The following is a 26,667-nucleotide window of genomic DNA, read 5'->3' on the forward strand; positions in this document are numbered from 1 at the left end:
TTATTAACATTTCGCTGGGTGATCCATATCGAGTCCTGCTACAATTACATAGGGTACACAAATCATTTATAGCGTAGATCCGATAGGCCTTCGAATATGTGATACTACTCTATATCCACATCCTAACGAGGAAAAGGATGTAGAGCGAAACGGCACATTCTTAGTCTATGGGATCCTTATTATATATAACCTTGGGAGTATACCCTCTGTAATTGTAGGTATATCAATAAGGATCTTTTTAGTTCTTCACACAAGGTTATCTATGGATCCTAAAATACCCCTATGGTATTTTAAATTTCTTGTTTGGTTCTTAACTTCTGAATACGATTCTGGGATTAATGTGAGTCTTTTAGTATTCCAAAATACTCCCATAGTATTTTTAAACTTTATGTTTGGCTCTAGCATTCCTAGTTGGTAAGTTTCAGACTCGTTGCAACACCACTATCACTCCCAAGCACACGTTCATCGCATCTAGAATAAATGTAGTTGATCAGGTTACATTTATTCCAACTTACGATTATATAACTGCCCATGTTTGACGGTAATGCTCAACATCCGAAGACTTTTATTCTTGTTCTTTTTGTGATACTTGGGTTCGAGTGTTTAGATTCTAGATGTTCTTATACTTTGGTAAAATATGGTTATATTTTAAAGTATAATTATTGTTGAGAGTGTTTTATCCCTATGTATTTATAGGTTGTATATCTTTTATGAATTGATATATTCAGCTCACTATAAACAATGCTCTGTTACCAATCTGTCACACCCCAAAACCGGAACGACGGAAACGTTCTGGGGTGGATGACGTCATGTCAAGTATCACAACATATGCAGTATAGTAATCAAAGTACAACAACCATTGCATTAATAGTAATAGTTTTACATAAGTTACATTTCATAGAGACATCAAAGTAATACAAGTAATAATATAGGTGCAGCTTGGTACTAGGCTGTCTTCACAAAAGCTCCTGGGATGTACCTGTCTATCGCTAACCTGAGAATACTAGTTATTTTGAAAGAGAGTATTGGCATTTTTATAAATGCTGGTGAGTTCATAAGTATTTAGTGTCATTTATGTAAGTAAACATTTTATTCAAAATAAGTTTATGAAAAGTAGTAGTTTAGAATCTACAGTGTATTAGCGTCATTTCTAGAAAATCCAATATTTCCTAAATAAAAGCAGTCTTCTACCAAGACTCGACAGAGTTATGTTGTAAAGAGAAATTTTCCCTTGAACACTATCATTACCAAAATACGGTATTTGACTTTAAAGAAAGTAGGAGAATATCACTAGTAAAACATTAGGGAAGATAACATATGCCTCAGCAGACAGTACTGATGACTAAGGGAAAAGAAATCATAGACTCCAGGAGAGTATCAAATGAATGATACGCCTGGCTCAGTCTAACAAAAGGAAACACAGACCCCAGACGGTATCAAATGTACGATACGGCTAGCAAGGTCTAAAACAAAGAAACACAGACCCCAGACAGTATCAAATGAAAGATACAGCTAGCAAGGTCTAAAACAAAGAGACACAGACCCCAGACAGTATCAAATGAACGATACAGCTAGCAAGGTCTAAAACAAAGAGTAATCCTAAGAGTGTTGTTTTAAGAATACAGTGTTAATTCTCGTTACCTTAAGGCCATGATATATAAGGTAAACATGGAGATACTCATAACCATACTGATTGACACTAGAGTACTTGACGCCCTGCAAGCGTCGGAATAAATGTGACATTTGTCACCCCTTGGCTTGGTAGGCCGTGGACTGTAGCTAGAAGTCAGGGTGCGGGGGTGTCAGTCACGTATAGATCTATACACACAATGCCCGCTCTCCCTACAGGAGACTCTGGTTACCAACTCGACGACGGGGAGATCCTTGTCTTGAATATGCATCTCGTATAATGAATTCTGATGTAGGTACTGAACTAATGATAGAGACTCACAATGAACTGACTCCTTTGGAGTTCTCGTACTAGAAACAGTAAATAGAGCTTCCTAACTATTCCTATAATAGTTACTAGTGTCCCTGATCTACGAGTGACGAGTGAGAGGATGCCCTTGCTACCCAAGGCACATGAACTGGCCGATGGAAACCTTTACGTTTATACATGTATACATGATATATAATTAATGATTAAACGACCTTCGGACGGATATTCGATACCGACCAGACCACATCCAAACGAGGAAAAGGAAATAGGGCGAACTAGCCTTCCTAAGTCCTTTAAACATTATTTATATAACTATACAAGTACAGGCATGCATTTAACGAAGTAGAAGCATAGAAGCATGCAAGAAAACTTTGACGAAAACTTTGGAAAACCTTTACACTTAAGAAAATTGTGACTTGATATCCTTTTGTAAAATAAGTTTGAAGACCTTTGGAAATCCTTGAAAATCTTTCATAAACAAGTTTTGAATATAACTTTGATAAAACAATATAAGTAAAGAAAAACCTTTGTTTAAAATACTGTTGTAACTGGTTTTGAAGTAAAACATACAGCGCGAGAGACAATCTGAGAAAAGATTTAAACAAGTAAAGACGTTTTGGAAAACCATTTATAGTATCATACTTGGTAAAACAGCTGAAAGTGTAATAAATCCTTGTGCATGCGGGTTATTAATCACATCTAATTGATATTATAACTAGCATGTTTTAACTTGTATTCCCCCCCCCCCATAAAAGCATGTAAAAACATTTAATAGGTTAATTCAGGGGTATTAAATCACCTGTTGTAAGTGGATCGAACAAAAGTGCTGGTTGGGTGCTCGGTGTCAAGTAAAGACTTGAACACACTTAGTGACCTATTAACATATGATGACATATGTTTACATACAATTAGTAAATATAATACTAATTAAACACGTATACGCATCCTAAAATGTGGAAACCACTTTGGTTAAGCGCTAGGGGTGTCCCGGGTAACATCTAAGGGAGTGTATGGCCTAATTAGGGAGTTTACTCCTCAAGAGTAAACTCTTTATAGAGTTTACGGCCCTATGACCATATCCCCATCAGTTTACGTCCGTAAACTCATGGGTGGTGTGTTCTTTGATGCTTCAAGGTCTTATCTCACTCATAGAATCATGCTAGAGTCGAATCAAGGGCTAAGGAAGTGATTGGGGCTCAAAATGGACACAATGGGGAGTTTACGGTCCATTGACCACTCCTTGAGGAGTTTACGGCCGTAAACACATGAGTTTATGGTAGTAAACTCATGTTAGTCCATTTATTTTTTGCTTTGGTGGTTCTAACTCATGCACACAAGGTTCTATTCACTTATGTGACCATAGGAAGGTGTTAAAGGCACTTAAGCACCTTGGAAAGGTATTTACGGTCTATGAAGATGTTCTTGGGGAGTTTACTACCTTAAACACATGATTTTACGACAATAAACTCATGTTAGTCCATGAATCATGTGTTTTGGTGCATCAAATGAAAGATTACAAGGCTCTAGGCACTCATGGAAGCTTTTGGAGGTGTTTGAGGGGTAGTTTAACACCCAAAAAGGTGTTGATGGTCCTTGAAGATGGGTTTACGGTCTAAGGATGTTCTTAGACTGTAAACTCATGTTTACTCCCCATTTTTTACGATTTTGGTGTTCTAAGTCCTTTCATGCAAGCCTATAAGTCATTGCTAAGCATTAGAAGTGGTTTGGAAGGGTTTTTGGGCACCAAAACCCTCTTTCAAGGTGTTTACGGTTTTGGGATGCTCCCAAGACCGTAAACTATTGTTCTTGGGGTTGTTGGATATTTAAGCCACGAATTTGCAAGCTAGATGAGATAAACAACAAGCTAGGAAGGTTAACTTACCGATTTGAAGCTCGAAGGGGTGATTTTTGACCAAAACCCGATTTGTAAAGAGAGAAAGTAGAGAGAGAAAGTAGAGAGAGAAAGTGTCTAAGGTGGGGAAAAGGGTGGGATGAAACCCACTCAACCCTTATATAGGGTGGAGTTTATGGCCTGATTAGGGGTTCACCCGACACCAAACGCGAATGGGGTTTTTCACGACTACCGTTAAACACGACAACATTTTAAAATTATACCTCCTTAATTTTGGTTCGCTTGACGAATATTATTTATAATATTCCAACGGGTTTAAATCCGGTCAAAAATATTTTTGGGATAAATTTGGCTAATTTATGGCGCGCTTAATTTCGACGTTAAAACTAACGGAAATTTTTAGGTTGTCACAGTGTCAATATAAGATTATTGGTAAAATTTTAGCTAATAGACTATATGAGGTTATTAGTACTGTGGTGAGTATGGAGCGGTCCGCTTTCATTAAAGGCAGACATACTATTGATGGGCCTTTTCATCTTAATGAAATAGTAGCTTAGAGTAAGGCTTCTAAAAATCATCTCTTGATTTTTAAAGTTGATTTTGAAAAAGCTTATGATTCGTCATCATGCGAGACTCGGAGTACCTGGTAGAGATTATGCAGATTATGGGTTTTGGGTCATTGTGGTGTGGTTGGATAATGGAGATGTTGTCTTCGGCTACAACATCCGTTCTTATGAATGGATCTCCTTCTCAGGAATTTCATATGCATAGGTGTTTAAGTCAGGGGGATCCTTTATCCCCCTTTCTTTTTGTTCTGGTCATGGAGGGTTTGCATGTCGCTTTGATTAGGGAGAAAATGTTCCTTGAGACTTTTACATCCATCTGGACACACTTTGTTATGTTAAGAACTACATTATTAGATGATTTCATTGTCTAATTGTCAAAAAAAAATATCAAAGTGTTATGGTTAGTATGTTACCGAATGAATTATTTTTATTGCTCTTTATTGGCAATCCGCAAATTCATATATGAGAAAAAAATAATGAGGCTATAGTAGGAAGCAATTGTAAAATTGAGTGCACTTCTATGATATTAGGAACGTAGGGAATTATGATGACATACACATTAAATTAGAAAAAGATTGTTAGGGTGGTTTGATTATGATTATGATGATATCAAGATTAGTAATATAAAGTATGTAAAAAAAACATATTAAATTAGAACAAGAACCAGTGGTGTTCATGGATGGTTAACCGAACCGAAAACATATTCCGGAAGGTTAACCGAGACTATCGGTTCATTCATTTCTTAAACCTAAATCTAAACCGAAAAATTGTTGGGGTGCAAAGTTATTCGTTCATGACTTTGTAAATGTTTGACTTTTGTAAAACCCACTTGCATGTGGTGCTTTAGCCTTAAGACCCATTTGTTAGAGAGTGAGAGAGAGACATGTAAACACCTCTATAAATAGTAGGTTCATACCACTTGTAGAGGTGTGCTTGAGAGATGTAGAAGTGAGTGTGTAAGTGTGTGTTAATTATGTAGTCTAGATCTAGTCCTTTTTTTTGTAACACCATATACATTCAATATATCTCTTAAACACCCAAATCACCATGTTCAATTGTGCAAGCTTTAATTCCGCATGCCAAACCATGTTCTTTGTCACTACAATTGGTATCAGAGCGGGTCTTCAAGATCAAGGTGATTTTTGAAGAACGATTCTCGGTTTGGCAATTTTTGTCACAACTTGAACAATTTTGGTGAGTCTCTCTTTATGATCTCTCTTAATTTCGTTGAAATCGTGCTTAACATTTTTGATTTGTGATCATTTGACTCGTTGGATCTAAATTTTTGTTGAAAAACCCATTTGTTGTGATCCAATAAATTTTTGTTGATCAAGTCCCGATCCAATTTTATATTCGTTTACTCGATTCGAGTTTCAAATTGCATGTATTCGTTTGAATCAAGAACTTATCCAAATTCATTATAATTCATTTCATATCTGGATACTGTTCATTGAGTAGCCCAAATCATCAATCAGTTCATGAAGAGCCCAATTAAAAATCAACTTACTGTTCATGATCTTTGTTTGAGCCCAAATCTTAAATCGGATGAGATAATTGTGAGTCCATAAACAAATCTGATAGATCCGATTCCTGTATCAATTTAACTTGTACTCCAGCTTTATCAGTTGTACAATTACGTTCTTCATCTTTTCTTCAATTACACATCTGTATATTCTATTTATCTTCGTTCTATCGACTTCATCAAGTAATTCTAATATTTGATGATTTGATTTACATCAAGAGAGTTCGTGATTGAATTTAAATCTAAAGATCGATATAGTTGATTTGGTTTGTGTTGACTTTCTGAATTCAAAATCGGTGTTCTTGAGTTCCAATTTAGTTTCTGTGATTCTCAAAATCAACTATTAATTCTTGATTTGTACATCTGGTGAATCGATTGTAATTAAATCGGTTGATTTCTAAAATCGATTATGATCAAGATGTTGATCTTTGATTAAATTGAAAGTCAAAATCAGTGAGTATGCTAAAGTCGACTTTGAGTTTGACTGAAATTGTTCTTGGATGAAGTTGATTGGGAGTCGTATATTTGATTTCAAAGGTTTTTGTTTGTTGATTGAACAAAGCCTTGAAGATTTTGTAGTCAATATGTTTGTTCTTGATGACAATGAGTTTGGGAGGAACGATTATTGATTATTGATGTCGATGAATTGATGAATGAAAGGAGAAGGATCTACAATCGATTGATGAACAGATGACGAAAAATTACTTTTGATTTCTAATGATTCGCATGATTTGGATGAATGTTAAGAATGAACAGATGAAGAAATTGAAGGAGAATGCGAAAAGATAAAAAAAAAAAATTGGGTTCGCATTTGTGTGATTTTGGAACTCGATTTTGGAATTGAGTATTGTTCGCATTTGTATGATTGTAGTAGATGAATCGATAAAGCAAGAACATATGAGTTTTGATTTTGATTCGGAATTGGATTGATGATTGAGGGACGAGTCGTGAAGAAAAACGCGAAGTCAAGGACTGTAAAATTGATGTTTGCAAGAGTTTAAAAACACGATTTTGGAACTGTGAAATGCGAAGAGAATTTAATGTTGATTTTGGTTCGCAATTTGGAAGTAAGACAAGATGATAATTCGCATTTTGTTATGAAACAGTGAATTCGCATTTGAAATCAAGAACTGTTCGCATTTGTGTGAATCAAAGTTGATTTCTCAATTGCATTTCTCAGTCAAGTTCGCATTTGTTTAATGCGAAGGGATGCGAAGAAACATTTGTAGAAAATGCGAAGTAAAGAATGTGCGAAGTCTGTGATTTGGGAAAGAACACAAAGCTTTTACAGTAAAATGCGAATTTGGGGAAGAAACACACATATTTCGCATTTGGTCCCTGCTCTTTTCAAGAAATAACACAAGCTGCCCAACTTCGCAAGTTTGAAGAACGTGCAGAAATTGTCAAAACGAATACCTGTAGTTTCGCATTTTTGATAGTTTATACCCAACTTCGCAAATGGGGTCATAAAATGCTGAAATTGCAGAATTTTCAAATCTGGTCCCTGCAGTTTGTGCGAATTTACACATTTTACCTAGTTTCGCAAATGGGAGTGTGTTTCGCATATTTGGCTGTTTTGGGCGCAACGGGTCACTGCAGAATTTTGAAATTGACAATTTCTACCCATTTTTGAGAAATTTTGTCAAAGGCGATCCGTGAACGAAGCTAAAAATTCATTATTTTTTGGATTTTCCGGATTGAAGCACAAAGTTTATGCCACATGTTAAGGGGGAGTTTTGACATGAAAAATTCCGAATAGAGCACGTTCTTTTTCCTTTGGAGTTTTATAATCAAATTTCGATTATAAAAAGGGGGAGAAGTTTTATATGGAAATTCGAACTTGAATTTTTCATATTACGCGGATTTGAAGACCGAAGTGATCTTGAAGTTTTGAAGATTACGAGATGATGCAATTGGAAGTTCGGAAGTGATGTATTTGAAATAGGTTTGGTTTATTGAAGATTTTTGGGGTGTGTTTTTATGAGCAACTTTTGGGTGATTATTTGGAATTAATCATTCGTTGTTGCTTGGTTTGTATGGTCTCACATCCTAGAGCCCAAATTGAAGAGTCATGGAAGAATTGAAGATTGAAGATCATTTCGACATGTGTCACCTTTGAGGCTCGAACCGCGTAGTGCTTGATTTTGGAAGATTTGAAGTGGGTCATTCATTCCTAACTTTGAGGGGGAGAATGTTGGGGTGCAAAGTTATTCATTCATGACTTTGTAAATGTTTGACTTTTGTAAAACCCACTTGCATGTGGTGCTTTAGCCTTAAGACCCATTTGTTAGAGAGTGAGAGAGAGACATGTAAACACCTCTATAAATAGTGGGTTCATACCACTTGTAGAGGTGTGCTTGAGAGATGTAGAAGTGAGTGTGTAAGTGTGTGTTAATTATGTAGTCTAGATCTAGTCCTTTTTTTTGTAACACCATATACATTCAATATATCTCTTAAACACCCAAATCACCATGTTCAATTGTGCAAGCTTTAATTCCGCATGCCAAACCATGTTCTTTGTCACTACAAAAAGTCGGTTAACTAGTATTCGGTTCACCGATATTTTCTGTTTAGTTATTCGGTTAACCAATTAATCACTACTAATTAATAAAAATATGTTAAGATTACCGAGCCGCATAACAAATTTACTAAAAAAATGAATGGCGATGAATAATCCATATAGTTTGTTTAATTATGTTGTTGTTTCTATTAATAATGAAATTAGGATCCATTATCAAATATCCATGGAATATGGAAAATAATATCTACTAATACAAAAACATATTTTTTAATTAATAGATAAAAGATAGTAAAATATTTAGGGGTTATTGACATAAAGACACATGAAAGTTTTACGTTTGGTTTTAAATGACCATTTAATTTTTTTTTTACTTTTTAGACCCTTAAACTCGAAATTTACTTGTTTAAAACATCATTTTGATCAAAGTTAGTAGGTTTCCCTCTTAGATATTAGTGTTGAATGCTCATGTGTAATAAAATACCATCAAAAAGTAACACACCCCCTTTTTCATTGACCGAGTCTCCAAGAATCCTACTCTTTTTCATTGCCTCTATGTTCTTCACCATCACCATCATCATTAACTAGATGCAGTGAAAACGAAAAACACATTGTTGCAGAAGAGAATAGATCACAACATTATAGCAGCGGCTACACTATAACAACGATTGGAGGCACACCTGTGGGGAAGACATCGGTAATGCCATAATAGTGCTTGGGATCGGTAAAAAAATCACATAACATGAACTGATGGAAAAAATCACGTAGATAGGCTCGATCGAAACCACAACAATTGTATTTCATATGAACCACTAAGTTTGATTATCATCGTCACCATTTATCAAAGCATCAGCACTGAATTCAAACTTATTGAAATCCCAATTTTGACTTTCATAATCACTGCAGCAACCTTTGACCATCAATTACAAACCAACTTATCAGAATTGAATCCGAATTCGTCCGATAAAGTTCAACTTCACCAAAAAATTAAAAATTAAACCAACCAGTTCAAAGCAATAAAAATCATGTTTTAATCCAGATTCGTCTCCTTTTAGCATTACATGAAGAAATAATGAATTTTTTGAATGCGATTCATCAATCCAAAGCAAAACATAGTTTTTTTTTACGCTTCGGGACTTCATTCATCAGATTTTGACCAGGACTATTGAGTTTTTGACTAACGCTTCACAATTTTTAAACCAGATGATCAAATTTCTTCAAATCGAGATAGAATATATCTAAAGTTACTCGAGTTCATCAAACAGATTGAGCAAGAGAGATATATAATTACCATATAAATTTAAGTATAAAGAAATGATCTTGACTATCATGAAAAAAAATCAAGTATATCAATACTGAGATTTCAGGGATGATTTTTGTGATAGAATCGGATAACGAATTTGATTATGTAGAAGAAACCAATTGAGCCATTGTTGACCGTCACTAACCAAGCCAGACTTTATTACCACCAATCGGAACCACCATAACCTCATCTCTACCATCATATCATTTGCAAACTGCTACTAGAGAAAGAAAGGGAAGAAGATGATGAAATTTTTTAGACTTTTGCTAAATAAGAGAGAAAAGGAAATTCACACGTGTTCATTGATTGAGGAAATAGTATGGTTGTTTTTGTTATTGTTTCTATCGGGAAGTAGACAGAGGCAAAGAGAGATGCAAGAGGAGGAGGATTCTTGGAGACTAGGTCAATGAAAAAGGGGTTGTGTTACTTTTTGATGATATTTTATTACACATCAGCATTCAACAGTAATATCTAACCGGGAAACCGACTAACTTTGATTAAAATGATGTTTTAAACATGTAAATTTTGTGTTTAAGGGTCTAAAATGTTCAAAAAAAAGTTAAATGATCATTTAAAACCAATCGTAAAACTTTCAGGTGTCTTTATGTCAATAACCCAATACTTAGTTATTTACGTGAAATGGTGGTGAAATAAATGATAACTTTGATCTATATTAACATATGCATATTTATAACCGATGTTAATAATGACCATTATTGGCTTAAAATGGAAAATATAAATAATATGAAAATTAATAGTTGTAATTAGAAATTCTAAGAAATAATTTGATATTAACATAGACAACTAAACATAAACACTAATTTAAAAAAATAGAAAATAAAATTCTGGTTTTTCGGTTAACCTTTTGTAGCAAAAAACATGAACTATAACCGAACTGAAAAAGCGAAGATTTTACTGCCTTCGGTTAACCAAGCCAAAAAATTCAAAAATATCGGTTTGGTTAACCTGAAAAACGGTACGGTTTTAAAGTTTTAAGGTTCGGTTTTTCGGTTTTCGGATATTTTTAGCATCCTTAACAAGAACAAGAACTGAAAACAAGTAGTCACCAGGAAAAAAAATAAGATATGCAATATGTTGTAACATATGGTTTTGAAGCACTTCCATTGTGAATCATTATATTAAGATGTATTGTGTTTTTTGTCACCATGTTCAGAAAAGTGTGCAAAAGGAGCCCTAGAGGCCTTTTTTGTAATTTTGGCCTTGGAAGTACGCGATGCAAATGTGGTGTACACTGAGCATACTAGGGCACGCCCTAGTACACACAATGCGTACATCACTGTACGTTGGGTGTACTTGCCAGATATGAAAACCCTAATTTTTAGGGTGTGACTCGTATTTAAGCACTTTTATGGCCTCATTTCATCCACCATATTTGCCTCCATCCTCTCATATGTCTTTGAAACCCTAGTTTCACCTTGAGGAGCCTTTTCAAGCTTACAGTGTGTATTTTGGTGCCATAGAAGAAGAAGGAAGGAAGCCAAGCTCATCTTGAAGGAGGGAAACACTTGGATCTAGGATTTCTACATCATTTTCAACCTTCCTAAGGTATAAAGCTTGCAACTTTATCCCTCTATCATATAGATCTAATTTTAGATGTCTTTATGGAGCTTTTTGGTCCCAAAAGGTTAGATCTTAAACATGGCATGTTCTTGACTTTTCAGTTGTCCTTTCAGACCCTGTGAGGGGTCTTAAGTCATAAAAATGGGTTTCAAATGGTTAGTTTTGCTTCATGCATCATTTAAAAGGTCTTAATGGAATAAGTGTTGGATTAGATGTCTAAGTCCATAACTATTATTGGTATGTAGTTGACCCAAGAGCAGCATGGTCCATTTGGGTTGCATAACACCAGGACCATTTGTTAAGATGGACTCTTGAGATAAGGTTATATATGATTTATTAATATATTATAAGTTCTAATATATTAATATGAAATCATATGTTTTAATTAGTATTGATCAAGAATTAATTTGGAATTAATTTAGTGATCAAAAGGAGACTAATTAAATCTATGGGGACTAATTATGGTAATTAGTTATACTTATATGTGTTGGGCTTATGATCCATGTTGGACCAAGCTAATGTATGGATACATAAAGAGTTGGGCCATATGAACCATATATCATAAAACCCATGGGTATGGATTTAGGTTATACCCATGACCCTTGAAATCCCACATATAAATATGTAGTGCATTGCCCAAAATCGCCACTTGTAGTTCTACATGAAGTTCTTAGAGAATGATGGTGTTTTGGTGCATGGAGTTTCTGTCTCAAGAGTCACCTTTGTCCTAGGTGAGTTATGATTCCATTTGAGGTGCAACACTTGGGGCACTAAGTTCTTAAAGGCCAAAGTGTTTCAAGCAACACCAAATACATCAAGACTTCAAGCCACTTAAAAGGTATATTACTCTAACTATTATCTTGTATTTTTTATGACAAATTGCATGCTAGTTATAGGTTTAATGCCTTGGAAAATCCTTTGCATGTATAATTAGTGAAAACATAGATCCAAGGTATTTAGGGTTGTATGTGCACCATAGGATATTGTATTATACCAAAACCCATCAGCGGTATCAGAGCCAAGACTTGTTTTCCTGTTATACATGCTAAAATGTCTGAAAATCGAAGTTTTTTGATGTCTGGACAGGGTACTTGACGAGTCCATGTACAAACTCATCCAACTCGTCAATTTTGTTCTTGCACTCGGCGAGTTGGAGCCCTTGACAGCATATCTTCGAGTTTTAAGGTTGGAATTGGACTAAAATCATTACCCTAAGCTGTTTTTGAACCTATAAACCTGTTTTTGATGTGGTAATATTCATTCTAATCCAATTCAATAGATAATTGTCAATAGATTCATGTTTTGTATTACTTTAATAGTTAGGCTAATTACATGAAAATTTTTTGATTTGAATTATCTTGTTCTTATGGGTTCTTTAGGTTAATAGAAAAATTATGTAATAATTTGTTTTCAATCCAAATTGATATAAATGTTGTTCATAAATGTGTTTTTGTAACTTGTCCTCAAGTTATATGAAAAGTCACATTTATGATTTTTAAAACTCATAAAATTTCCATAAGTTATAAAAAATGAAGAGTCTTATTTTTAAATGTTTTAAAGTCTTCCATAACTTGTCCTCAAGTTATGGAACTTGAAGAGTTTTTCCAATAAAACTACTTTAAACTCATAAGTTATGGAATTGAAAATTTTTTTGAATTGTTCAAAACTTGCCCTCAAGTTTTCGAATTTGTAAAGTTTCCCCGCATGAATACTTTAATTCCAATTTAAACCCTTAGAATTTTCAAAGTTAAAATTCAACCCTTATACTATTATAATATTAATAGTTAATAGTATATATATGTATAAGAACAAAGTCAGTCTTACCGTTAGTAGGACTCATTCACGAAGTCGGTCTATAAGGGGGTATAAGGTTATTGCCTATAAAATGACAGTTTAATGGGTGTCCACTCTCACCCACCGCTTCCATGACTGGTCGAGGGCCGTTAGCCGAACAGGTTTGACAGGACTCTAATTATCCCTTCATTAAAATTATAATGATAAATACTAAGTAACTAAACACTTATAAATTCCCAATCTTAGTTACTTAGGAAATTGTGAATTTGGTGCTAACCCATGAAATTACACTTTGCGCCTTGCTTAACTCGTTAGTGGAGCGTGTGTTGTTAATCAACACACTAACTTGGGTTTAACAAGGTTCGAAAAGGGTGGCTTAAGGTTTATCATAGATCGGTGTAGCGCATGTTGTTAACTGGCACATCGATTAGGTGATAAAAATTAAGAGTACCAAGTATATTTGCATGGTTATTCACACCTTGTTTTGTGATCCTCGGAATCCCAATCACAAAACTTGAAGGGCACAATCGAGATTGAAACATGCCATTGAAAAGTTCCATGAATCTCAAAAGATCTAGGAGTTTCAAATCCAATTAAAACCTAATATTTATTTCGTTTTTCATGGTGGAAATTGGTAAATCGTCATTCGCCTACCTTCAAATATTTTATAGCTTGGATTACAGCATCCCTCTTCCAAGTTATAAATATTATGTTGGGTCCTAGCCTTAATATTTCATATTGGGTGTTATATTAAGGACTTAAATCAACTAACTTGAATTTCTCCCATTGTAGATGTCTGGTTCAGACAACTATGATCTTCCCAAATCTCTTGAAACAAGCTTTCCTAATGAAGATGATGTCCCATGGTTGGATCATGGAAATCATACTTCTCTTCCTCCACCTCCTCCAATTATTCTCCCTTACCCACAAGTCCTTAAATAGTTCAAGGTCACTCAAGCCCTATTGGCAAGAAATGTCTATGTGTGCTCACATCATGGAGATAAAGTCACATATTGACAAGTCGGGAGAATTGGGTGTCAAAGCCTAAAGGAAGACGGTTGTTGACTAGGTTCTTCAGTTACATAGTGAGATCCTTTGAGACTACTATATGACAGACCATGACATGAACCTTAATGATCTTACCTATTTGCTTGATGTTGCTGAATTAGCAATGATTTGGAGCACTGGTAAAACAAATTTGATTGGAAGATCGACTTCCCAAACCTCCATGGACATTGACAATGGTAACATTGGAAATCCAGAAAAGCTATCTTCCTAATGGAAAGGGATCGGCCATAGGCAACTCGGTTGACCAAATGGTAAAGAGAAAGGCTAAGTCAGAGATAGTCACGTGTACCATTCCCAAAGAGTCCATATGTTTTTATTGCCAAAGGAAGGGGCATTGGTAGTGAAGTTGCCCAATTTACCTGAAAGATCATAAGGATGGTAAAGTCAAAAAGTTTGACTCTACTTCAGGTAAAGTCCACTATCTAACTCTATTTAGTTCCTATTTGGAGATTCTTAATACATGATGTGACTAGGTCACATGTTGATGTTTTAAGAATCAAAGAAAAGAGGAACATTAACGGAAGAATATGCTAATTCTAATCGCGAAGATGGATTCCGATCGCATGGTTCAGTGATCAGAATTTTGAGCTGATGCTTAAGAGTTGTGATAGATTGCCTAGGAATAAATAATAACATTGTTTTCATATGCATTTTCATTGTAAGGATAAGTTTTTTCCGCAAGTTTTTAAAATAAAAGAAAAAAAGTTTTAATTTTATTTATTTTAAATATCCTTACAATGGCATTTGTGAAAATTTGTTGTTTATATGATTCCATTGATAGCCATATTGGAAAATGGATTTGATTCTTTCGTTTGTGGTAGTGTCATAAGTTACCAAATAAGGAAAGATTCTCATCACCCAAGTTTCAGTTGGATAGAAACTTGGAATCGTGCATCTTTTATTGTATGATGAATAAGAATTTTTCATCTTTGGAAAATTAAGACTACTTCCTTGTTCGCATGTATATGTAAGTCAAGTGAAGGACTAAGAGATCGGGTACACTTGGTTGTGCGCTAGCTGATCAGGTCCACCACAAGGAACGATAAGTCCATTTGTCATGATTTACTAAAGTTTAGTGAATATGGTTGTGCTTACAAGTTTAAGTATAATTCTAAAACATTGCAAAAGATTCAATGTATGGCAGGACGAATGAGAAGAATCAAGATAAGCAGAAAGATAAAGTTTCTCCAATCTGAAAAAATGGGAGAGTACTTCAATATCATGTTTTATGATCATCTTAATGATTAGGAAAAACCATATCACAATTGTTCCTCTAAGGACATCTTAGTGCATTTGTTTGACTAAGAAGAGAAATCATGAATTGTTGAAATGGTTAAATCAAAAGATGAATAATACTTCGTTCCAAAATCGAGTCTTAGAGTAATACTCCAAGATGGAGCCTTGAGTGACATAATGTTAAGAAGGTTTAATAACACTTGTCAAATGTAGAGTAAAATGTTTTCTTACTCTTGTAAATTTGAAATTGGTATGTTGTGATGTTTTGGATAAAACAAAGACCAACTAAGACCAATTGTGTGAAGTGTTTATCTTGATAAGTATTCGCACTAACTCTTGAATATTTTTTTTGTTAAGGAATGGTTCTTGAAAAAAGAATCTTATATGTCAAGAGGTCATTGGGAGTCTTAAAGATCTTGAAATTTTTCAAGAACTAATTAAGAATAAAACATGTTGTTTATCACTAGCACACGACTTGAGGTTTGTAACCTATCGTGTTGACATATTCTTGTTTTTGTGCCCATTCCAGTTAAATGTTGACTATGCATGTGAGTTCTATGAGTTCTCAGTTGTCTGCATAACTACTTGGAAGCAATGGTAGGCCCTTGTGCTGCCAGGTGGCAAGAAGTTAAGATTGAACAAGTTTAATCTGTATGAGTTTGGATTTGTCACTAACCTCCTCTTGTGGTCATGTTTTGACAAATTCACATGGATAGGAACACATACACCATAAAATCTAAGTGTCATAAGGTTTCTCTTCAATTCATGAAAATGATGGTGAAGAAACGCTTTCACTAAGTAGATTTTAAGTAGATAGCAATTGCGATATTTGCATTCTCAAAGTCGTTAGTGGAGCGTGTGTCGTTAACCGGAACACTAACATGGACTTGTGAGAAATAGAAAAGGTCTAAACAATTGAGACTATGATTATGGCATCCCTTTTCATATTTCAACAAATTGTTTAAACACACATGTGAGCTATCTAAGAAAAGATGTATGATTTTGATAAAGTTTTATCAAAGTATCTCGTATTAGAAATCTGAACTTTGGTAAGAAAGTCAATAAAGTATTGATTTCTAGAAGTCCAGCTGATTTCTGAATACATGTCAAAGCTAATGGGAGCATAAGTGTTATGCTAATAATTATCATGTTAGTGGGAGCATGATTATTATTTTATGTATTGCAAGTTAGCAATGTTAATTATAGAAAACAAAAGTTTCGATTGGGAAAAATTGTTTTGCTATAATTAACGGAGAGGAAATTGTACTTCATTTCAATTCTAAAAGCTTAGATTGAGATTTTAATCATCTTTAGTCAAGGATATATATATATATATATATATATATATATATATATATATATATATGAATTTTATGTTGGAATGGTTCAACATAAGGAAATTCTATATATATTGCGTTCTCAAAATTCGATTATGACTACGACATCCCTTTTCATAGTCGAATTTTGAAAACATGGCAAATAAAAAAATATTGTAGAAAAGGAATGGTCTAGGATCATGTCTTTATGTGAGACGTCATGAATCGTGTCCCATATGCTTCGGGTATAGGATCAATTACATGTGCTATAATATTTATCCTTTCTAAATTTTCCGAATGCCTAGGGAATTAAGAGGGGAAAAAGTATAGAATTGGATATGAGTAAAATGATTAAGCAATTGTCGAGGACAATCTGAGGTGTATCAAAGATTGGGTGCTCATAGACAATTGGAAGTATATTGTTCATAATTTTGAAAGGAGTATATTGACATATTCTGAAAAGAGGCAACTCTTGTTCAGAAGTTATAGTCCAAATAGGAATGTGGAAATGTTTCCATAGGTGGAAGTTGTTTTTCAAATATGTGTAAGATTAGAAAACTTAATGCAAGAAGGATGTTCAATGGAATGTACTTTGAATGTGAGACTTCCTTTCTATGGAATTGATCTCCATTGGAATACTTTGTAATGTCTGTTGACAAGTCTTTGTGACTTTGTGCATAATCATTACAAGAGGATCAATGCATATAAGTTTAGCATCTAACAGATTTAGGTAAATGGTAGGAATTTGGAATTCTTACATTTACTATAAGGATTGTTTTGTGAAATGGGCGTCATTGGAATCATGTTCAGTTGGTCTATTCCACAAAGTAAGGATCATAGACAAACATAGTGTGCATACTTGGAGTATGACATAGCTATTATTTGGACAAACATAGTGTGCATGCTTGGAGCATGGCACGAGTATTGTTTTAATTCAAGTATTAGTTTGATAAATCAAAACATTATACAATGAATAATGTGTAATCAATATGGTGATAAATAAATGGTGTTTTATTTATATTAATAAGTTCTGAGACCATATTGGATTCGATTATTCTTGTGTTTCACTTTGCATGTGTTGACTTCCAGAATAACTAGGTCATTCTTCCCGAATGACTAAGTTATTCAAACCATCCACAATCGATAATACGTTGGAAGTAGGTATTAAGGCAAGACTATCATGAATTGGGTTTGTGAATGTCTAAAGTGTTTCGACATAGCAAAATTTGTTGCAACATTCATAAGGTCTCCTAGAATGAGATTCAAGTATTGGATTAAACCCACGCTTATTTGACTCACTTCATGGATTTTATCACGAGTGATCATGAGACGATAATATCTTATACTCTTCAAACCAAGAGATATGAGTTGCAGTCTACAAGTCGGTTACACATTGATTATGTGAAAACACACCAGTAACTTGGTGTTATGAAACACATTTTTGTGTGTGATTTGGTACGTATATAGAGCAAGCATATGAGTCGAAGTTTATCCATTCCTTTTACCCTTGGAGGGATAAAAGCGATATGTGTGGGCCCCTCAATGATTTAGTGATGACAAACGTAAGTGCTCGGCCGAGCCCGGATTGATTTGATTTGTTCAATTAGTTGGTCGTCATAAATCGGAAATCAGAAAAAAAAACAAATGGACAATGAGAATGATTATAATCCATGTCTTAGTCCATATGATATCTAGAATGGAGGAATATATGATCCCGTATCTAATGGACACGTCATTGACTAGGTCAGAGTTCGACAGCAGCTTTTAAGAGCTACGATTGCTAGTTGGGATCTTAGAGTCATACTCAATAATAGTTTTAGACTTATCCAAGTGGGAGACTGTTGGATTTGATGTCTAAGACCATAACTATTATTGGTATGTACTCAACCCGAGAGTAGCATGGTCTATTTAGGTTGCATAACACCAGGACCATTTTGTAGGATGGACTCTTGAGAGAAGGTTATATATGATTTATTAATATATTATAAGTTCTAATATATTAATATGAAATCATATGTTTTAATTTGTATTGATCAATAATTAATTTGGAATTAATTTAGTGATCAAAAAGAGACTAATTAAATCTATGGGGACTAATTATGGTAATTAGTTATATTTATATGTGTTGGGTTTATGATCCATGTTGGACCAAGTTTATGTATGGATACATAAAGAGTTGGGCCACATGAACCATGGATCATAAAACCCATGGATATGGATTTGGGTTATACCCATGACCCTTGAAATCCCACATATAAATATGTAGTGCATTTCCCAAAATCACCACTTGTAGTTCTACATGAACTTCTTAGAGAATGATGGTGTTTTTGGTGCATGGAGTTTCTCTCTCAAGAGTCACCTTTGTCCTAGGTGAGTTGTGATTCCATTTTAGGTGCAACACTTGGGGCACTAAGTTCTTAAAGGCCAAAGTGTTTCAAGCAACACCAAATACATCAAGACTTCAAGCCACATAAAATGTTTGTTACTCTAAACAGTATCTTGTATTGTTTATGACAAATTGCATGCTAGTTATAGGTTTAATGCCTTGGAAACTCATTTGCATGTATAATTAGTGAAAACATAGATCCAAGGTATTTAGGGTTGTATGTGCACCATAGGATGTTGTATTATACCAAAAACCATCAATAAGACCTTGAGTTAAGTACTTAATGGTGATGCTAAGTCATAAAGTTGGATAATTTATGACTCCTAAGAGTATTTTAGCCATGGATCTGAAGTATGGATCTAAGAGCTTAAGCTACTAAGATCTTAATGGATTGTCGACTTCTGAGGAGTACGTATCGCATACTCGGAGTACGACCTATGTACGAGGTCAACCACCCTGACGGTGGTCAACGTGCAAGGCCGCATGTACTCCCAGCGTACCTCCGGAGTACAGCTCGCCTATGCACCCTGAGTCAACTCAGTCGAATTGACTCGGTTGGTTTAACTCAGTTGACCTAGTTGGTTTGACCAGTTTGACTTTGACCAAGTTTGACCTAGAGAGTATTTTTGGGTATTTTGGGATTTTGATGGAAGTTGGCCATTTAGTGGGAATATATGTCGGTTAGAGAGCTGAGATTCGAAGTCAAGACCTCATCAGCTTTTGTTCAGTTTGTGAGGTGAGTTTTCCTTATTGTGCTTTCAGGTTGAAGGCACCAAGGCTGACCCATCGGATTGAATATCCTATTATGTGATAGTATGTTATCTTGTTGTAGTGATCTGTTAGATCGATATCCTGGTACATAGGATGATACAATGGTTAGTGATCGGTATATCTTCCTGTTATCCATTTTTTGGTATATATGTTTATTTGTTGTATATGTCACTGTGGTGTGGGTGGGTTGAGACTATACTGCTCTATTTTATTAGTCAACAAACCCGATAATGTTTATATCGATATGTTCTTATGACTTACTAGATTTATTGTTTATCGGTTACGATTATGTTGACATGTTGTGTGTGGGTGGGTTAAGGCATACCAGAGTAGACTGAAGACCAAGTGACCCAGGGCGTCTCGGATAGACTGCAGGCCCGAGAGGCATACCAGTCAGGCTAAGGCCCAGAGAATCCAATCCCAAACTAAGGAAAAATGTTTTAAAATTGATTTTTTTTCTCAAATTGTTTGCAAAATAACCAAAGAGGATGTGATGTGTACGATCACCCAAAGCCAATAAGTTGACACCAAGTTACCACACTAATCTTTGATATTGTGATATGCTAGAACAACATGCTAGTGATAGGCTAGGGACCTTCAGGAATTGCATGATAGAATTGTCTGATTATATGATGCCTGATAGCCTAGGATGTTCCTTTTATGAAATTAACATCATTACAGTAGTTGCTTAGCGCGTGCATCATAGTTGTACATAACAAAGATTCTATAGTTTGAGAATGTTTGATTTAGCTTTACTTCCTGTTCTTTTCTGATTAAGGGCCTAGAGTAGAGTCAGGTATTCGAATGACTATGGGATCCATCGTTATGTATGATTAGCATGTATGAGTGGCTGCAGGAATCGTGGAAGTTTCATGAGCGGGTGCAGTATATAGCGGGTCAACACGAGGAATGATTAGCCACTCTTGAGAAAGTGAGGAAAGGATGAAGATGTATCTGAGATGCTGGGATTTAGAGATCGATAATTCCCTGTGAGGATCTTCCTGATTTTATTGTGTCTTTGTGTCAGTCGACTTCGTTGCTTGAATGTTGCTTGCTTTGTGATTTGTGGGACTCACGCTGATGTGAGCTAACTATCAAATGAATATAATAAGTTACATGCTATGGAGGTTAAATAATCTTTGAGTGAAGGATTTGTCCATATTGTGCAGCTCTCGTTTGAGTATAACTGTTGTAGGGTTGGGTTCTTTAGTCGAAAGATTATTTAAGCTTTATTGCATGTAATTGTATTCATGGAGTAGTTAGATAACATTGATTGGAGTCCTTCAACAGCTGATAGCAGGAGAGGTGGGGGGTCCTAAGAAAGCCTAGGAAGTGTTTTAGTGTGATTGTTTTGCTGTGAGCAGGAATCTAGAGTATTTTTATGAGTAGGTCTTGGAGAACCTGAGATGATCCTTGAGGAAAGTATGTATAGGTGTGGAAGGTAGTATTGTGCCCGTACTACTGGAAGCACAGGATCCATACTCGAATCAAGGAGAGTTTCGGGGATTCTAAGGTTGGTCGGGAGAGAAAGCATGGTTTGATACCATGATTTGTGGCAATGGATTCATATATGTCGATCTCTTGGTTATGGTTACGCAGGCTTAAGGATGGGCCTGGTAATTGTTTTGGGCCCCAATGGCGATATCGGTTTGGGTTGAATGGTGCAGACCTTGATGAGCTTGTTGGTTTTGAGGTCTCAAGGGTTTTTCTCGAGGTCGTGCATTTGAGTCACAAGACTCGAGGATGGAACGACCGTTATGATCGGCTTAGGGATTTCAGTTAGCAGTAGAATGTTTGATTGATGGTTTGGAATGTCTCTATATGTGGCTGGGGTGATGCCCTTCCAGTTCCTTGAGTCTGGAGAAGGAGTAAGCAGGCTTGTGACTCTCAGAGTTAGGATGTCACAACTAGCAAAATTTTAGCTAGGAAATTCTATGCTCTTGTAAAAAATCATCTATCGTAACAAGTGTAACCCTAACATGATAAGATGTATGAAGCTCATTCAATGAAAACAAGTACAATTCGGAATCCCCAGTAAAGATCAAAACTTATACAAAACACTTCAAATAGTCAACTAAGGATTGGAAACCCTAAAAATCCCGGTTTGAGAACATTATGGACTAAGAATTCCTTATTGGGCTCTAATTGGACCCTTTGGGGCATAATGGGTCCAAAATAAATTGATTTACCCTTATTTGTCCATAAAGGAATAAATTGGCCCTAATGGGCCATAAACCCATTCCTTTATACCATAATGGACCCTAAACCTCTTTAATTGGATTTCAATGCGTCGTGAACATCAATAAGGGCTCAACAGGCCGAAAACAATTTATTGGGCTTCACAAACTCGAGCAAAACAAAGAGTGGGCCAAGCAAGTTCAATTCCATTTATATTAAGCCTAATTCTCGGCCCATGATAAAAAAAGGTTTAAGGAATGAATTAAGAGGTGATGACAACTCATGATTATCTAACATATTTCTAGGTAGTCACAAACACCCATGAGATCTTTACCCTCCATGCAAGACCTTCTCTTCCCTCCCCTTTTTCTTCCTCTCAGCCAAAGATAAGCCCACAACACACACACATTTTCAAAACTCTCTCTCAAACACTCTCAAGAATATCCCACTTCTTCTACAAAAATTTTGGGATTTGGTGTGTGTCTTCAAGAGGTTCTCATCTAGATCACCATTCTTTGGTAAGTTTTTATCATACTTAAGTCTTTGATTTTCATCCTTAAGCTAAGAACACTCTCTTATGAAGCCTCATTTCGTGATCTAACACCCTAGAAACCATCTAAGTCCGAAAACTACTTCAAGGTGTTGCTATGACCAAAAATCTCTTCACTTTATCTTCAAAATCGAAACATCAAAGCAACGGTGAGTTCATACCCCTTGTTTTCGGTTTTTACATGTTTTTTGGGGAGAATACAAGTAAAATGTGTAGATCTATGTGTTATATGCTTGATATGTGTGATTTCTTGGTTTATCTTGTAAAAATGTGTTAGATCTAAACTCATCTCGATATCTTAAGTAATAATAAGTAATAATTCATGAACTAAGACACCTTATACATCATATTATCAAGTTAGAAGTATTTACATGTTAAGATATAAAAATCTAAAGCCAAAAATCTTGTTAAGGGCCATATTTGTCAAGAAAACAAAGTTAAGGGCAAAAAGTGACATTTTTGGTTCTTATAAGGATCAAACAGGTCATACTTGTATAAATATGGGTTTTTATGGTAAACATGCTTTTCAAAGGGCCAAAAGTGTAAATTTTAGCCAAATGGGCTTAATTTTTGGGCCTCACAGTTTTGGGCCCAAATTTGCGAAAAATAAGGAGTTTTAGGGTTAAATATGTCATTTGTTCAAAGGTTGAGCCATAAATGTAAGTAAACCAAATTTAGGGATAAAAATAACCTTTATTTTCTAAATTGGGGCTAAAAATGCAAAGTTTTTGGATTTTGGACCAAAAATGTAAAATTTGCGGGAATTAGGCCAAAAGTGGAAAAAATTTATAAATAAGAGCTAAAAATGTAAATTCTTATAAATCAAGGTTTTAAATGGTTAAATAAATATTTTGAGTCAAACGTATCAACTATTGAACCATTGGACCAAAAATATAAGTTTTATTAAGGAGTTAAAATGGTATATTTTATAAACTAATAATATTGTTATAGATCAAACATTGAGTATGTTAATATCATACGTAAATGCTTCAAATAAAAACACTATACCACATCAACTATACAAAAATAGAACAATGGTATCAATATTGGGCCTAGTACTTGTAACACATGCTTATTGGGCCTTCGTGATCCATTTGCATGCTTATTGGGCCCAATATAATCAATTCATGTCTACTAGGCCTTAGTGACCCAATGACATGCTCAATGGGTCTAAATTAATTTTTACATGTTATTGGGCCTTAGTGGCCCATTTGCATGTTAATTTTGCCTGGAGAGAGTCATTATATGCTTAATGGGCTTCAATGTGTCCGTTTGCATGTCATCAAGCCCAGAAATAACTTACGTGTTTAATGAGCCACAGCTGTACTTATGCATGTTTGTTGGGCTGTGCCTATCACATTCAATTATCATAAGATGTTAGTCAATCAAACTACGTTTGACATTAATCATATTCATGTGAAAATCATTGGGGTATAGTGAGAATTATCGGTCGACACCATTGAGTGTTTGGCCGTAGCCTGTATTTATAGTCAGAGTCTTCAAGAAGGGAGAGCGAGAGTTTGTGTATAGATCTATATGGGGGTGACTCCCCCACACCTGAGTTGTTCACGACAGTTAGACTCAACCAGTCTAGGGTGACAAAATCTTGATCAAAACCGGCGTTTGGAAAAATGCCAAGACAGGCGAATTAGTCATTTATCATGCATGGTTATAACGACTCACATAGATATCCATTACCATCTATACTTTTCAGGGGAAATCAAATTCATATATTGTGGCAATACAAAACAATTTATACGATAATATAATTATTACAATACTATTATAGATCGGGAAATATCGGATTTTCCGAGAAATACCATCATTCTCTTTCTTTTACATACATCAAATACAAAACAAGGAAAAAATTTGGGATTCATCCATTTACATATGTTTTGAAATCACATATACACACATATATTAGATCATCACATCATGTCATAAACAAACTTTTACAGAAAGTATCGGATTTTCTAGGTTATACCATCAATACAAAGTTTTTAATCAAACCTGCTTATGAACTCACTAACATTATATATGTTGACCGTTTTCAAAAATAACTTGTATTCTCAGGTAACCATTAAGTCGAAGAACCTTCAAGTGTATTTTGGGAATCTTATTTTGAGAAATGACAACTCTCGTACAATTTATGTTTTGAATATGTAATATTAAACAATGTACTTGATGTGAACAATGTTGGTTGTAATATGTAATGTTTGGCAATGATCATGCTATGATTCATGTATATTCATTGTGATGATAATTCAATTGATAGTCACACGAGACCTCAGACATTTCCGCCGCCCAGTTCGAGGGTGTGACATAGGACGTGAACTCATCACGGGGTCTGTTTGTCGCGGTGTTTGGCGACAATATATCAGTGCATGAGTGTGTAGGTGGATTGATGTGTTATGGATGCGTTGTGATATGATCAAGGGTTCATGTTCTTAGGATATAGGCAGGTTAGGTACCGGATTAGCGGTTGGGATTGCAGGCTAGGAGGGGTATGTTTTGGATCATAAGTCGGTATTGACTTATGCTCTTGCAAGGAATCCTTAATTTTAAAGTGGTCATGAATGGGAAATTTCAGAGATCTTCAATAGAAATTCAGGATTCTCTTGGGATTTGTTTGATCCTTATCTGGAAGATCATCTTGAGTGTATTATTCTTTCCTGGGGTCAGGGATGGTTGTACCTGGTTAATCCGGTTTGAGTTATGGTTTGGTTTTAACACCAGTGGGTGGTAGTTCGAGCCCTAAGTGGGGGAGAATTGGGTATTATGCTTGGGGGATCATCGATCTGTTCAGGTTTGTGGTATTGAAAGAATGGTTTTAGGGATCTGCAGTGTGAGTATGTGGGATCTCGATTCAGGGTTTGGTCTAGAGATGGGTATATAGTAGGCGGCGATCAGATGTATGTGTTCAGGAGACATATGAGTTGTCCCTCGGCAGAAAGTGGTTGGTTAAGGAGCTCGTTGCAGCTATTGGTTCCTTTTTCGGGATGCCAATGAAATGATGAGGAGTAGCTAAGACCACTCAGGTTTAGTATTTTTTGCGGAGGGAATTCGTCAGCTCATTTCATGGATTTTTAATTATAGTCTAGCTTGGTCAGAGGCCGATCAAGGAATCAGTTTCATAATTGGGTGCGATCAGCTCCACGCGGGTTTTGGTTCATTAGATCTAATGTCAATGCATCCCCGATTATTGGTCGCATCATTCGCCATTCATCGAAGGTTCTCCTATGGATATGACAACCTATCATCAAGATCAATATGTTTTATGTTACTTTGGTCTCCGGGTATGGGTACTCTCAATGTTGGTGTGGAGTTTGGTTCATAGCAGGCTTGGGTAGGGTGCCATTCAAGATCACTTTAGAAGCATTCTCGATTTGGTTTTGTATTAGTGGAATCTGTTCAGTCTCAATCAAGTATGGGTTCTTCACCATTACCTTGTTCAGCTCCCGGTAGTCTATACACATCCGATGTGACCCGTCCTTCTTCTTCACAAATAGGATCAGGGCTCCCCAAGGCGAACTGCTCAGCCTAATGAATACCTTTTCTAAGAGCTCCTGCAACTATGTAGACAACTCATGCATCTCCGGAGGAGCCAATCGATATGGTGCCTTGGCTATCGGAGCCACACCAGGGACTAGGTCAATCCTAAACTCCACCTGTCTCTCCAGAGGTATTCCAGGTAGATCCTCTGGAAATACGTTCGGATACTCTCGCACCACTGGCACATCACTCACAGTCGCCTTACGTGCCTCCAGGGTATCCATAACGTAGGCAACATACCTTGCGCAACCCTGCGGAAGGTAGCGCCTAGCCCTCGCTGCCGAACACATAGTTGGTCCGCGCTGCGGTCTCTCGCCCTGGACCACCAACTCTCCCCCACTTGGGGTATTGATATGTACCAATTGTTGCGCACATTCGATCACTGTCCCATTAGGGCTCAGCCAATCCATGACGATGATGACCTTGCTCCCATGCAACAGAATGGGAACCAAATCCACGAGGTATCACTCGTCATACAACCTCAACATGTAATCTCTGAAAACCTCTAATGCCCAGATAGATTGTTTGTCGGCAA

The sequence above is a fragment of the Lactuca serriola genome, chromosome 1, assembly GCF_051521515.1.
Source record: "Lactuca serriola cultivar US96UC23 chromosome 1, Lser_US96UC23_V15, whole genome shotgun sequence".
NCBI lineage: Eukaryota > Viridiplantae > Streptophyta > Magnoliopsida > Asterales > Asteraceae > Lactuca > Lactuca serriola.